The sequence below is a fragment of the Pleurodeles waltl genome, chromosome 5, assembly GCF_031143425.1.
Source record: "Pleurodeles waltl isolate 20211129_DDA chromosome 5, aPleWal1.hap1.20221129, whole genome shotgun sequence".
Taxonomy (NCBI): Eukaryota; Metazoa; Chordata; class Amphibia; order Caudata; family Salamandridae; genus Pleurodeles; species Pleurodeles waltl.
Window position 1 is genome coordinate 1,768,288,059 of NC_090444.1, and position 17,197 is coordinate 1,768,305,255.

Genomic DNA, 17,197 nt, shown 5'->3' on the forward strand with positions numbered 1-17,197 from the left:
GCAACTTTAATATCTGGTTGGAGGGTACACCCCTCCAAGAATTTCTAGATATATGTGCAATCCCCAATGGAAACTTACTGTCCAAGGGCCACTGCCGTACAAAAAGTATACAATACCTTGACATGGTGATACAAATTGCCTATAAATAAGGAAAAATCAGACACCCCTTAGCTATGAGGAACATCCATTTCATCACTTCAATATGCATGCCACATGAAAACACAAAGTAGAGCCACCTTCAATCTCTCCTTAGTCACCCTCAAGTCCTTTCCCAGGTATGTTATTGGGTAGTTAGGAACATTCTTCAAACATTATAATTCTAAGCCTTAGTCCAAAAAAATCAAACGAAGACAAGAATACATCCCACTGTTCTCAGAGGGCCTGACAATGCTAAAAAAAAAAAGAAATACACAGAATGTTGCTCCCTAAAAACAGAACACCACATACTATTCCCACCCACACTTTTCACTAAAAAGTACTCTTAACGAGATGAAGTACTGCACTCACTAACCCTTCCCCTCCGTGCCATTACTCCACCCCCAAATGGCAACCAGTAGAGGAGCATTTTAGTTACATACCTGTAATCCCAGTTCCCTCCAAGGGAATCCTTATTATAGTCATAAATACTGAATTATTCTGCCCATGTGCAGAATCTCAGATCCTGCACACGGGCAGAACAATGAGATTGACTAGGCAAGTTCCAGAGATGGATAGTACTTCTTGAAACTGAGTACTAAAGATAAAAGACTTAGGCCCACATTACGACTTTGGTGGCTTCTCAGAAGACCACCAAAGCCGCGGGCACCAGAAGACCACCAGTGCTGGTGGTCTTCCGACCACCATATTACAAATACTGCAATATTTCCACCACAATTGGGGCGGAAATCCTGCAGTAGCTGTGCTGGCAGTCGGAGGCGCTGTGGCAGTTCCACCACCAGCCCGCCCCGCCAGTATGACTCCATTAGCTGTATTTTGAACAATTATGCGGCCTGGCGGTGTCCTGCTGGCGGGGCACTGCCGGAGGTGGAAGAGCCCCTTCCCGTTCCCTGCCGGACGACCTTCTCCCCGGACCAAGTAAGGTGATTGCCTGACAGGGGAAGAGGGAAGGAGGGTGTTGTGTGTGCGTGTGTGAGTGTGTGGCGTCTGCGTGTGTGCATGAATGTGTGCATGTGTGGTTGTATGCATTTCTGAATGTTGAATTGAGTGCGTGTATGCATGTAAGTGTGTATGCATGTGTGTATGCGAGTGTTGTTGTTAATGCATGTTTGTTAGTTGTAAGTGAATGTGTTTATGGATGTTGAAGTGAATGCGTGTATGGATACGTGTGAGTGAATATGTGTATGTAAGTGTAGGTCAATGAGTATGCATGGTGCGTGTCTGTGTGTGTGTATGCAGGGATGGGGCACTGTGTATGGAGGGGGGGTTTAGTGCTTGTTGAGGGGTTTGGGGAAGGCATCTTCCCAGTGATAGGGAAGAAATTCCCTGTCATCTGTAGCCATTCCGCTATAGTTTTCGTGGCAGTACTACTGCAGCTCCTAATACCGCAGGTGGTCTTCTGTGGACTGCCGGAGATGATCATCTCCAGCCCGGCGTCTCCAACCGTTGTGGTGGTATGAGTGGAGAAGTGGTGGGTCATAATGTGCCGGTCTTCACCGCCAGCCTGTTGGTGGTGGGACCGCCGCATTTACCCTGGCGGTCAGAAGACCGCCAGAGTCACAATGAAACCCATAGTACCATATGATGATTAAATCGCCACGTCATGATGTGTTTGTGAAAGGTTTACCTGAGGCAGAAGCAGGGTTTGCTTCAGCCTCCATTTCTCCCCAAGTGTTATACAAAACAATACATACAAATGCATGCTAAGGGGTAGCAGCAATACTAGACTTGTAAGTTTAATCTTGCACTTCTGAGTAACTTTATTACTTTGAGCTATTCACCCTTTTTGAGTGGAAGTTACTCAAAAGTGTAGGCTTACATGTCCAGACTCTCTGAAACAAGGTGGTAGAGCATAATTTATGAGTGAAACATTACTACAGGCAGAAAGGAGCAATAGTAAGTCTAACATCACTCATGGCCAGCCACCGATACTGCATCACCCTCCAACTGAAAATAACGGATGTAGGGACTTAATATAGAACCTCATAGGAAATAATGTTAAATGAAAGTGAATGTTAAAAAAAACACAAAAAAAAACATACATTTTAAAATATTTATCTTTTAATGATAAAAACATTTTGTTAACATAAATTATTTAAATTAATTCTATACATAACACTTTGAAGTTTTTAATATAATTAAGTAAATATAAATGTTTACTTTAAGTTGGGATTTTTATAAATAAATCTTTAAAAATACATTTTTATTTAGTAGTATATTTAGATTGATTTCATTATTATATAAAAAGTAACTTCATAGTTCAACATTACTACCAGTAACATGTAGGCAGAGGTCTCTGCCACCAGCGATCACTGTATGGTAAAGTATCAGGAAACATGTAATGGTTTATAAAAACTTTAAGTAAAAAATAGAAAAACTATTTCGTTTTAAAAGATTAATGTTAAATGATATTCATTATTCTGAACAAATTAAGTAATGTTTTTCTAAAGTTTAAATTATAAAGAAACTAAACAAGGTAAAAAACGATTTCACTATTATTCAACAAAATTATTAAAAGTGATGTATAGGATTAAGATGAACTCTTCTATATTTTAATTTAAAAAAAATGTTAAATTCATTTTTAAATTAAAAAAATGTTATTAACCAATGTTACAGATAAAAAACAAATGTTTTATTTTTTTTACATTAAGGGCCTCATGAGTGTGGCGGTCTTATGACCGACAAACTCAAGGTGGCGGTTTCGACCGCTGCTGATGTGGTGGTCCGACTGCCAGGGAACCACCAGCTCTGCCAGGATCTTGAATCCCAGCACTGCCCTGTGGATTACGACCTCGTTCTCCTCCAGCCTTTTTATGTTGGTAACACCACCATGAAAAGACTGGCGGAGAAAAGGTGCCGGGGGGGCGGTTGGGGGGTGGGGGGGGGGGGGGGGGGGATGCTGTGCCCATGCACTTGCATTGGCAGCGCAGGGGCCCCCTGCCCAGCACCGTCGCAATGTTCACTTTGCAGAGAGTGAACATTGTCAGGGTGCTGGTGCACACTGCTGGCTATAGCACTGCCACCTGCTCGATTACAAGCCAGAGACAATAATGTAATAATGTAGCCTGTTTTCCACTTGTCCAGCTGGATGAAACTTAGGTTTCCCCCTTCCAACCTAGTGGGAAACTCCTAATGATTCTGACGGGGAGGCCGCCGCGTAGGCGGTGGCCACCCTGTCGGGAGTTTTTGCGGACTGAGTTTTCCATCCACCAAACTCATAATGAGGCCCTAAATGTGTTGATAAGTGTAACTAGTTTATATAATTTATTTTAAATGAATATCATTTCATAAGAAGTTTTACTCGTGTCCCTTCCATTATTATTTTCTATGGGATGGTGTTGCAGTAACAGCAGCTGGTTATGTGTGGTGCTGGACATACTCCAGTCCAGAGCTGGAGTATATTTACAACGGTTCTGTGTCCTTTTTCGCTGTAGTTACTTTAGAAGTGCAGTTTATGAGCAGGAATTGGTTTACTCTTTTGTGAGTGGGTGCATGTCCATCTCGCTCCCTTAACCTCTCCTTACTATTTCTTCAACCTCCCTTTTTTTTTCTTTAGCATTCCCTATTTTGCACCCACTCCCCTCTGTCCCTCCCACATTTACTGCTAAAATAAACATGCATGCACTGAGATCTCCACACAGAAAAAGATATGAGAGGCAGAACCTCCACAGATAGGTTTTCAAATAGCATATTGTAGTATGCAACTAGTATTATTAAGTGTACTACAATATGCAGTAATTTTTTTAATTTTAGAAAGACAGCATTTAAAAACCAAGGGGAAAGCAGCGCCTAGTTTAGGCTATATGTACAAGTCACATATCTTCAGTAACAATCATTCTGGCTTTATCTAACCAGATTCTTAAACTTTAGAATATTTCCAGGCCAATAGTGGATCTAGGGAATTCTTTAGGAATGCGCCCACGCACTGGCAAGTGGTGCATGTGGTTCCGTGATAATACCACACCGCTTCAGAAATGACATAGCAGACAACTAGTGATGCTCCTGTGTGCTGACATCACTTACTTGTATCTTTTTCCTTATGGGACAGGAAGGTGATAGAACAGTGAGGAATCTGTTGTTAAATGTATCCACCAGGAGACGCGCGCAAGAGCAAACAAAATGGCAGCTCGATAATGTCGCTTCTGAGCCGCTGAGGAACCTTGTCCACGGAGGAGCGGATTTTTGACAGATAAGGATTTCTACTCTCATGGAAATGATTTATGAGCTAGCAGCATGGTGAGTTGTTTTACATTTTTAACTCTGGTATTTCACAGAGTTTAACTCTTTCAACCTGCTGCTCCCTCTCCCTCAAGTTTACAGTCGCGATTTGAGGATTTTTTCTCCTCATTATTTTATTTTTTCTCTCTGCAGTATAACTAAATTACTACTATTCTAACCAAATGAGGGACTTTTTAACCATCTGACTTCAGCTGTTGCCTTTGAAGATATTTTAAACAATCTATTTTGGGCATTTTGATCCAATTTTTGAGTACTCGTCCTCTGTGGTGATTTCCTTCAGCTGTGTGGATATACTCATACACATACACTTATCAACTAGTATATATATGTGTGTGTGTGTGTGTCTTATTGGGTCTGAAGAACAGAAGCCTCAATTATACTACGGTATTAAATATTCACAGTATCGTCAAAATGGAAGTTCCACGTATTTCAAAAGACTCTATTCCTTCTGTTTCCAATCCTAATGGTCGTAAGAATTCCGGGGGCATGAAAAGCGTTCAAAACGATCCATCTTCCCCCACTAAGTCTCCATTAGCTCTTACATTAGAAGATATTATGGATGAACTAAAGCTAATAAAGCCTTTTGTTATGGTAACTAATGTAGCATTACAACGAATTGAAGAAAAGTGGTCACGTCTGGATTCTAGACTTACTGAAGAGGAACAAAGGATTAGTGATGTGCAAGATACTACTGCCAAGGTAGACAATATGGCTAAAGAAATCACTTTACTTAAAAGACAGACAGAGGACTTAGAAAACCGCAATAGAAGAAATAACCTTTGCATTTATGGTATTCTGGAAGAATCACAAGGTCAGGATGTGATAACATTTTTGCAAACTCATATACCAAAGATTGTTGGTATGCAGACCACCGCGGTCCTTAACATCCAGCGAGCTCATCATATTGGATCATCTCAACCACCTTCTTCATCTAAACCAAGAGGAATCATTGCCCTTTTGCAACAATACTCAGACCTAATGACAGTTTTAACAGCCGCTTAACAACATAAACAAATGCTACGGTCTGGCCAAAAGATTTTCTTTAGTCAAGATGTAGCCAGGGTGACAGCTAATAGAAGAAGAGTTTCTATATCTTCAACCACAACTAAGATTTATGAACGTCAGATATGGTCTTATTCATCCTTGTTTCTTTAAAGTTACCTTCAAAGACAGAACAACTACTTTAGAAAATGCGTCAGATTTGAAGCAATTGACATATACTCCCAAAGGAGAGGCTATGGAACTTAGGGCCATATGTACCAAAGCATTTTCCAATTGACAAAGAATGGGTAAAACCCTTTGCTACATCTGGCCCTTAGTATGACTTGATTAATTACTGTGGAACTCATTTTTTCTCTCTTTTTCCTTCACAGGTGTAAAAATCGTTGTATTCTCCAGGTGAGAAATCCCCTTCTTAAATGTTCTTGTCAAATCTCCTCATCGCATTGTTATTTCCCTTGTTGGTAAGTCACGTTGTCAATTGTTAACACTGTTAGTACATATTTCTGTTTTAAACTTTCTCCTCCTTTATGCTAATTTGTATTTCAATTCCACGGGAGTAGAATTGTTGATTGACCTCTTGTTCCACCCTTCCTCCCATGCAAAATATTTTTTATTTTTTTCAAGACAATTATGATTAAAGCTGTTTGGCTTTTTGTCATCCTTTTCTTCCTCTATTGTTGGGGTGCTTCTGCAACCTCCCTTTTCCTTTTTCTCTTTTATATTTTCTTGTTTTTCTTCTTTCTCTCTCTTTCCTTTAATTTCCCTTTTCACTGTATAATGCAATGTTGGCTTCAGCAAGCAACCACATACAGACAAACGTTCATAACTTTCCATTCCATCTTATTGTACGACTCATATGTAGTCTGCACTTTAGGTTTACTTAATCTGGTTAAGAAACAACGAGTGGTCCAACATCTTTCTAAATCAAATTGTCAGACTGCTCTTGTGCAAGAAACCCATGTTCAAGAACAGGACTTTAAAAATTTGAGTAGAAATTAGGTAGGTCATGTGTTTGGTTCCTCTGCAGTTCACAACAAAAATGGGGTAATAAGTTTGTTTCACAAATCCTTAGAATTACAGGTTATAGATTAAGTTAAAGATGATGCAGGCAGATGGATTCTATTGACAGATAAGATGAACGGCACGCTATTTTCCATGCGTAATGTTTATGGTCCTACTGGAGTAGAATCTCAATTCTGGGTCAATTTTTCTTCTATATTACTATCTTACAAATCAGATAGTTTTGTGGTAGGAGGTGATTGTAGCCAACTTTTGGATCCTTTTGTTGATCATTGCTCTCAAAATTGTTATATCCATAACAAAATGCAAAAAGCTTTCCGTCATGCAACTTCCTCTAGAGGACTACATGATGTATGGAGAATTGCTCATCCTGACACATTAGGATTTACCTTTTATTCTTCAGTCCATCACTCACACTCTAGAATAGATTATATATTTGTGACGTAAAATATTCTACCATCAATTTTACATGCAGATATCAGGTCTATTCTTATATCCGATCATACTACGGTTATCATTGATTTGAATTTCCCAAGTAATTCCCCCTCTTCCAACCGCTGTAGATTTAATCATTCTTTATCACAAGACAAGCTATTTAGTGAAAAATTTACAGTGTTTTTAAAAGAATGCTTTATGAATAATCCACCCCCTGATACTCAGATGAATTTTATGGGATGCTTTTAAAGCTACTGCTAGAGGTTTTATTATAAATTAAGTTGCAACCAAAAAGAAAGCTATTCTTAAAGCTTCCTCTCAAAGGCTTGCACAATTTAAACGTCTTGAACATGAATATTTCTCCTATAACAACTTTATTGACAAATTATTTAAAGATTAAGAAACAAAAATCTAAAATTACTGTTATTACAGACAAACATGGAAACAGACACACGAGTGACTAAAAAATCCTAGAATGCTTTACTGACTACTATACCACATTATATACTCCTGAAAGCACTCCTAATATAAATAATGTTGATATGTTCTTCCAATCTATTCCTAGGTCAATGACAAAGTAGATTTGTCATCCCTTAGACACTGAGTTATTTGAGGCAGAGAATAAAAATGTCATTACCAAACTTCCAAAAGATAAAACCTTTGGTCCTGATGGCTTCTCATTGAGTTTTATTCAAAATTTGCATTCATTCTAGTTCCAAAGTTATTATCACTTATTCAATTTTTCTCAACAGAAGATCAAACAAAATGTACTTTTCTGAAGCTATGGTATGCTTAACTCCTAAAAAAGATAAAAATCTATCAAAACGTAGAAATGACAGACCTCTTTCCCTCATAAACTGATTGTAAAATCTTTGCAAAAGTCCTTGCCTTATGTATTAATCAGTTTATCCCAGACTTAATAGACATACATCAGTCAGGTTTCGTTCAGGGAGAATACATATCGGATAATTCTAGAACTTTTCTTGACATTATCCATCTAGCTTCTAAGTCTAGGGATCCTACAGCTGCTATAATGTTAGATGCCAAAAAAGCCTTTGAACAAGTCTGTTAGGATTTCATGTTTGGAGTATTAAAATGGCACGTTTTCAGTCCTCATATTCTTAAACGTATTAGACTTTTATACTCCCCACCCTCTACATTAATTTTAGTTAATGGTAAACAATCCCAATACTACCTTCTATATAGAGGTACTAGACAGGGTTGTCCATTATCACCTCTTACTTATATTAGCCCTTGAACCTTCTTTTAGAGAAAATATGCAGATCTAACATTTATGGTTTTAAGCATAATGATTTGGAGATTAAATTCACAGCATATGCAGATTATATTTTGCTTTTTATTTCTAACCCCCTAACAACTATCCCTGATTGTTTTGCATTTGTTGCAAGAGTACTCCAATGTCTCAGGGTATAAGCTTAATGTAGACAAATCAGAGGTTTTCCCATTAAGTGCTTACTGTTTATCCAACATGTTTAAAGATACTGGCTTTACCTGGAACTCTAAGCATACCAAATGCCTGGGCATCCTACTCTAATTCAATTAACAACACTATCCAAATCAATTTAAAAGAAGTTGAGTCAAAAATGTCTAAATTGTCTGATAGATGGTACCTTCTATATTTAACTTGGTGTAGAAGATTGGCCACAATCAAAATGATGAAGTTGCCCATTCTAAACTTTTATCTATCTACGCTCCCAGTTAAACTTCCCTCTAGTTTTTTGAAAACTAAATACACTATTTATAAAAACTTTTTGGAATAAACATAAATCCTGTACATCATTAACCAAATTACAGGAATCCAGAGATAATGGAGGTGTCAATTTTCCGTGGCTTAAACAATATCACTCTGCTTTTGTCTTGAAACAAATATGGATGTCCTTTTCTTCCACCTTCCAGGACAAAACCACCATTTGGAGTCATCTAGAACACTCACAAATCACACCATTTACTTTCAGAGATGCAATTCGGCTTTCAAAACCCCGTAAATCAGGTGAGATGCCACAGGGGCGAGACATTTGGTGAATATACATGGGGCTGATTTAATCTGAAAGAGAGAACCTTGAACTGGTAGTGGGTGCCAGCTACCTAGAATCGTAAGTACTTTCGATGTTTGGGATGGATGGGGATATGGAAATATGCATCCTGGAGGTCGAAAACTGTGATATGGTCCCCATGATTGAGAAGGTGTAAGATGTCTTGTAAGGTGATTATCCAAAATGACTGCTTTTTTTAAGCACTAGTTTAGCTTCCAAAGATCTAAGACAGGGCACCAGTCTCTTTACCCTTTTCCTGATTAGGAAGAAATGAGAGTAGAAACTAATTCCATTCTGAGACGTCAGAATCTTTTCTATTTACCCCCTCTTCTAACATAAGAGAAACTTCCATCAGTAGCTGTTTTAGTTGTGGAGGGGGTGGGGTCCTTTGGGTGGGACATTTGATGGTTTGTTGACGAATGAGGGTATGTCCCAGAGCTATGACATCCAGAATCCATTTGACCAGTGTTATATCAGACCATGATGAAGGAAGTGGGAAATATGACCCCCAAGATGTTCTGAGTGAGTGTTGGGGGTAGCCACTGATTCCTTGCAGTGTCTCGCCCTCTGGTGGGCTGCTTTCCTCTTGTTGGCTGTTTGTAAACTGCTGAAGGTAGGTGTTTGAACTGTTGCACATACTGCAAACAATATTTTCCTTGATAAGGTTGATATTCCTGCCTAAAGGACTGAAATCCTCCTCAGTAAGAAAAACCTCCTCGAAAGGGCTGCCTCTTCATTTGCAATTTTCCCAAGGATCTGGCAGTATCCGTATTGGTCTTGATGGCTTGGAGAGCATCATTAAAGTGACTGCAAAACAATGCCTTGTCATCGTAAGGCATGTCTAAAATTTTGCTCTGTACTTCTGGTCTGAAGGATGTTTCTTTCAGCCAGGACTGCCTTCCGAGTACAGATGCTCCTGCTAACTGACGAGATAATGTTGAAGAGATTTCAATAGCGCAGACTATTATCTCTGCAGAGGCTCGCTCTTCCTCCTGGAGAATCTTTCTGGCTTCTACCATAGATTCTTTCGGCAGAAGATCTATAAACTGGGACATATCCGACCACATTTGCCTGTCAAATCTTCCTAGTATTGCTAGGGAATTAGCTGCCCGCACAGTAAACCACTTCCCAATGTAGTCAAGGCGGAGCATGTCTCTATCCGGTGGTGCAATGATAGGAGTGGAAGGGTTCTTCAAGCACCTTTGAGCCGATTGACAGATAACCGAGTCTTGCTTTGGGTGACCCACTAGGGATGCTGGTGTATCATCTGGCGCCTTAGATTTATATATTTTGTCCAGTATTGGCATGACTGCTGATACAGTGGCAGGATTTTTCATAGTGGGAATGCCCTCTTGCCAGATGAAATCTATTCTGGGAATTGACTTCACTGACTTTTTCATGGGCTCCTTAAAATCGGACAAGAAGCAATCTGTCTGCTTTGTGGTTAAGGGTAATTGGAAGTGCTATGCTGTTCATTCCAAGATATTATGAAAGCCACCTACATTGTCTGGCGACGAGTCCATTGGAGATGGTAGAAGCAGAAATAGTGGGTGTATTACGTAATCATCCCACTCAGTAGTGGTTGAAGCCTGATCCCTTATCTCTCCTTCTTGATCATCTTCCGAGGTGTCAGGGTCATCTGCAGGTGGATCTGCCAAAGGTAGTGTTGACAATGGAGGCACTGATAGAGGCAGTATGGTAGGACGAATCAGTGGCGTTTGGCAAGGAGATCTTATGGGTGGCTGAAGGTGCGATGGAGGTGCAGATGCAGCAGGTTCAGAGAAATGTTTATAAAAACTTTGCAGCATGTCCTGTAGATTGGATATTAGCTCTTGTGGCATCAGAACTGTTTGCTCCTGATGAGCTCTTGAAGAATAGACATGATATTGTTCTTGTATCTGTTCACCCAGATAGGTGTTGTCTTGATACTAATGATGGTCATCTTCATCCTCATCTTGAAATTTAACATGTAATTCTGAAGGTATGTGAGCCACTTCAAAGAGGCCTTCCTCATCTGACTCCTCATCTGGGAATTGAGTTGATGGGAATGGAAAAATGTTGCTAGGGGACATATGTGTTCCAGAAGAATAACTTCTGTTGGAGATGTTGCTGCAAGTGACATGACTAAAGTAGGCACTATAGATGTTAAAGGCGCCTTCGGTGTCTCAGTCGCTGGTGACTTAGTTGTTTCCATTGTTGTCGATGGTTTCTTTATTGTGTCATCAGTGACAAGTATTCTTGCTGAGGAAATCGTCGTTGACAAGTGTGTCATCGATGGTGTGGTCGTCAACTGTACTCTCTTTGATGAGGCTGCAGACGGCGATGGTGCTGCCATTGACCGTTTGCTCATCGACAAGTCAGTCAATGGGGCTGGCTTAGTCGTCATTGAGGTAATTGACAATCTCTTAGATGGCTGCTTTGAAGTTGGAGAGACAGGGTGTTTCTTTGTTGATGTGCCGTTGACGTTAATTTGCAGGTGATTATGGTTGTCAACAGTAGCGGAGACGAAGAAATCATCACCGACATTGCAGTAGTAGATGTCAATGTCATGGTGGTACATGTCGTCGACGACAGACAAAATGTGTAATTTTTTTACGGAAACAGTCTCTTTTGATAAAGGAAGCGATTTTGATGTTTTTCTTGGAAAAACTTCCTTTACAACTAGTGTTGTAGGCTCTGAAGAGACCATAGAGAAAGGATAAGTTACTTACCTGTAAATCCTAGTTCTCTTCCAGGGGTATCCTCATCAAAGTCATAAACATTGAATATTCCCGCCCTTGTGCGGGGACCCCGGAGCATATATATAAAATACATACATATTATCATGTGTAAAACAGCAATGCAGGCTATAATCATAAATAGGCTAAAATGCTTTATTTCTATGCAAGTTTTTTTTTTTTTTTATATTATAAAATCACAATAGATCATAAATATCTACCTAAGCCCCCAAAAACTGGACTTAGGGAAGTAAACAGCAGTAAATAGCAGAGAAAAATAGAAAAAACTACATTGAAAAACAATGAAGCATTCTTAGCCAATAGGCTGCATGCAGGTTAACACAGGAGAACCATAAAAACTTTGGCACCGTGCCTTTAAGACCCTGAGCACCTCCAGTATCCCACCATGCCTCAGGGGTGAAGGGAAGGTGACAGTTGGTTCACAGTTAGGTCAGTACTTTTTTACGGTGACAATCTGTGTAACTGATCAGAAAGATAATCTGTCCTGCACTTCCAGGAGACTTGAGTCCGGGGAGGAGGGTGGGTTGTTTATGACTTTGATGAGGATACCCCTGGAAGAGAACTAGGATTTACAGGTAAGTAACTTATCCTTCTCTTCCAGGGGATCCTCATCAATAGTCATAAACATTGAATAGATTAGCAAGCCCATCCCTAAACTCTGCGGACTGTCTGAAAGAAGTGCAGGAAAAGATATATATTCATGCAAATAGATTTCTAAGAGAGGCCTGCCCCACCTGGGCATCCGCTCTTGCATCCGAGTCTAAACAGTAATGCTTAGTAAAGGTATGCACAGACTTCCATGTAGCAGCCTTACAAATCTCGGAAATTGGTACATTGTTAAGGAGGGCAGCAGTAGCCGCTTTTCCCCTTGTGGAATGCGCTTTTGGCCTAGCCAGTAATCTCTTATTAGCCAGTTGGTAAGAGTTAACAATACAAGACACAATCCATCTTGATATCGTTCGTTTAGACGCTGCCTCTCCTGTTCTTAAATGACCATAATTTAGAAACAAATGGTTAGAATGTCTAATCGGTTTTGTTTTGTCCAAATAGAATTTCAGCACTCTTTTCAAGTCTAAAGAGTGTAATGCTTTCTCAGCCGGAGTCTCCGGCTTGGGAAAGAAAGTCGGTAAAGATATAGGTGGTCATTCTGACCTCGGCGGTAAAAGGCGCTTACCGCCGGTCAGAAATCCTCCATAATCCCGCCGCGGTCGCGGAAACCCGCCACGGTCATTCTGACCCGCAGAAGGCAAACCTCCGAAAATCCGACCGCCACAACAGACCGCCAGACCAGCGGTCGGCGGAAAGGTGGAGGTGACCAAACCTCCACCGCCACGCCAACAGAAATACGCCCATCCCATTACGACCCACGAATCCACGCGGCGGTCATTCAAACGCGGTATTCCATTGGCGGGACACACCGCCGCGGTCAGAATACCCACAAACGAACAAAACTCAGCCACATTGGACGATTTGAATCCCACACACCTGATACACATACACACACCACTCCCACACACACAATACAATATAAAACACACACCCACATCACCCACAAACCCCTACGCTAAAAAATTCGTCAAGAAGGCAAGAGCAAGACACCAGCATCCAAAAAATAACAGCCACAGCCACTCAACACCATCACCCACACACTATCCACACACAAAACAACACACACCACCACACTCAACTCACTTAAATACACATACTCCACCCCACACATCATACACACCACCCCATGGCACCCCAAAGACAACCCCGCTTCACAGACGAAGAACTCAGGGTCATGGTGGAGGAAATCGTTCGGGTAGAGCCCCAGCTGTTCGGCACACAGATACAATACACCAGCATTGCCCGGAGGACGGAGCTATGGCAGAGGATTGTCGACAGGGTGAACGCAGTGGGACAGCACCCCAGAAATCGGGAAGACATCAGGAAGCGATGGAACGACCTACGGGGGAAGGTGCGTTCCATGGTATCCAGGCACAACATCGCCGTGCAGAAGACTGGCGGAGGACCCCCACCTCAACCCCCACAATTCACATCATGGGAGGAGGAAGTCTTGAACATCCTGCATCCTGACGGCCTCGCAGGAGTCGGCGGAGGAATGGATACTGGTAAGTTGAAGCTTCAATACTGCTTCCCCCCCCACCTGCATGCCAAATCAGACCCCAACCCTCACCCCCATCCTCGAACCCCACCCTCACCCCCACCCCCATCCTCACCCCCACCCTCACCCCCACCACCATCCTCACCCCCACCACCATCCTCACCCCCACCCCCAGCACACCTATTCCCCGCCAATGTCTCACCATCACAACCCACACATCCCAAAACCTAGGCCTGCATGCGTCCACTAAGCATGGACACCCATCACCAAAGCATGCCCAATGCATATACACATCCCCCCCACAAGCCACCCTCACCAAAGCCCCCACACACGAATGCCAGCACTTGGGGACACGAGAACCCACAGATACACCCATATGCCACACATTGAAACTATAACCATACCTCTATACCCCTGCAGGACCCGACCGTCAACACACCGCGGCGGAGGGGCCAGAATTCTCCACACCCCCCACCCAAGAGGCCGTCAGCGATGACAGCAGCTCTGTCGACCTGGACACCGATGACCAGCCCGGACCATCGGGGACCTCTGGACAGTCGGTTCCCCTCACACAGGCCCAGGCCACTACAGACCCAAACCCCTCTGGGAACACCAGCACAGCTCCCACCCAGCGGGCCCATGCCTCTGTCTCCAGGGCGCGTCAATCTGCGGTGTGTCTACCACTACAGGGCACCCAGGATAACCCACCACCCCAACAACAACAGGGACCTGGGGGCAGTGGTAGTGGGCACACCGGCCAGGGGGCAGAGGCCCAGGGAAACAGGGGAACTCGGAGGGCAGCTGTGCGACAGGGGGGGGAGGAGAGGCCCAGGGAACCCACTCTCCACGAGGTCCTCACCACCATCATGGGAGCATACAACCGCTCCCAGGAGACGATGGCGACGGTACTGGCCCGGTTCCAGGAGATCCAGGTGCTGCAGGAGGAACACTATCGGGGGTACAGGGAGGACATCAGAGCCATCAACACCACCCTGGTTACCATGGTAGGGCTGCTGCAGGACCTCGTCAACAACAGGGCGGACACTGAACAACACCCAAGGGCCCCTGCCACTAGCCTGGACCAAGAACAGCCAACCACCTCCGCCGGCGCTAGTGGACAGGAGGCCCCCGCACAGCAGCAGCCCACCAGACCCCCACCTCCTGCAGGAGAAGAACCACCCCGCAAGAGGGCCCTGAGATCTCGCAAGAAGACAGAGTAGGATGTCAAGACCCCCGCCAGCAATGGATACCACCTGATGTCATCCCACTGTCCCACATAGTCACCCTGTCCATCCTTGAACTGCCCATGCTCCATCTCTCCACAGGCCTCTGGACAATGCACCTGTGTGACTGTTACTCTGGACTCTGCCATGGACATTCCTTCACCATAGCCCCCACCCACTTGAAACCACCCATCCCATTTTGAGCACTTCAATAAACACCTATTTTGCACCAAAATATCTGGAGTCTGGCTGTGATTTCAATAGATTGTAATTGACATGACAGTGCAAATATGTCCTTGTACATGGTGAAGTCAACAAACAGCTGCCACAAAGCTGTAGTCCATGGGGAAACGAAGCACAGGACTCGTAGTGGGGACCCCAGATCTGAAATAGGGAGGGAAAAGCCAAAACTCAGTCATCATACACTGGGGCAAATAGACAGGCAGCAGAGATGCAGGAGAGTAGTTAACTTTTACTAAATTATCTTTGAAATGTTACCTGTGTCCTATTGGAAGTACTGTTCAATGATTCTGTCCCTGTTGTCTGTTTCAGCCCCGTCGTCTTCCTCCTCGTCACTCTCCTCAGGTTCCACCGCTGCCACAACACCACCGTCTCGACCATCCTCCTGCAGGAAAGGCACCTGGCGGCGCAAAGCCAGGTTGTGAAGCATGCAGCAGGCCACGATGATGTGACACACCTTCTTAGGTGAGTACATTAGGGATCCACCTGTCATATGCAGGCACCGAAACCTGGCCTTTAGGAGGCCAAAGGTGCGTTCGATCACCCTCCTAGTACGCCCATGGGCCTCATTGTACCGTTCCTCTGCCCTGGTCCGGGGATTCCTTACTGGGGTCAGTAGCCACGACAGGTTGGGGTACCCAGAGTCCCCCACTAGCCATACACGGTGTCTCTGTAGCTGTTCCATCACGTAAGGGATGCTGCTATTCCTGAGGATGTAGGCGTCATGCACTGACCCTGGGAATTTGGCATTTACATGCGAGATGTACTGGTCAGCCAAACACACCACCTGGATGTTCATTGAATGGTAATTTTTTCTGTTCCTGTACACCTGCTCCCTGTCTCTTGGGGGAACCAAAGCCACATGGGTCCCATCAATGGCACCAATTACGTTGGGAATATGTCCAAGGGCGTAGAAATCACCCTTCACTGTAGCCAATTCGCCCACCTCAGGGAAAATGATGTAGTTCCTCACGGATTTCATCAGGGCAGACAACACTCTGGATAACACCTTCGAAAACATGGGCTGAGACATCCCAGAAGCAATTCCCACGGTTGTCTGAAATGACCCACTTGCCAAGAAATGTAGTACTGACATGACCTGCACCAGAGGGGGAATCCCTGTGGGTTGGCGGATGGGGGACATCAGGTCGGGCTCCAGCTGGGCACACAGTTCATGGATAGTGGCACGGTTAAGACGGTAGGTCAGGATAATGTGGCGTTCTTCCATTGTCGACAGGTCCACCAGCGGTCGGTACACGGGAGGATTCATCCGTCTCCTCGCCCAACCCAGTGGACGGTGCCTAGGAAGGACAACATGGAGCACACAGTCAAGCAACCCACAGGTACGTACTCACAGCTAGCACAGTATACGATTCTCTATGCAGTGAATGGCGTGTCTGAGTGGCTATGCAAGGCCTAGGCCTGTGTGACGCAGTTGAAATTGAGCCATGTGGGCCCTGGAAATGGCGGCTGCCTGACCTGTGAAGTGTGACAATGGGATGTGAGGTCAATGCGCTGGCGTGGCACACCGCGGCGGGCGGCGGGCGAAGACCGCGGCGCGAAGCCGCATTGGTTAACATTGAAGCCTATGGGTTTCAGGAGCCAATGGCGAAGGGCGCCGGCGGTGGCGGGACGCACCGCCGCGGTACGCACCGCCGCGGACGTGACCGCCATTTTCTATCTACTTATCCACTTGCGACTTGAACTTTCACAGGAGAGGACCTATACTGCAAGTGTTGCTGTGACCTCGGTCTGGAAGGGACAATGGCTGCTGCGCCTGGGGAAAGGGCCCCTGCCTTCACTGGAGAGGAGTTGGAGAAACTTGTGGATGGGGTCCTCCCCCAGTATGCGCTACTCTACGGTCCTCCAGACCAACAAGTGAGTTTAATTCAATATGGATTTGGGGCCACTGGCTGGCTTGGGGGCCTGGCGGGGATGGGGGGCATGTTGGGCCTGGCGGGGGGCCTGGCGGGGATGGGGGGC

At 44.0% G+C, this 17,197-nt stretch overlaps 1 protein-coding gene across 2 annotated transcripts in view; it reads right to left on the reverse strand.

The window, feature by feature from the left end:
• Window positions 1–17,197, reverse strand: part of LBR (lamin B receptor) — a 489,903-nt gene that overhangs the window by 172,115 nt on the left and 300,591 nt on the right. The gene's annotated exons all lie outside the window — the stretch shown is intronic.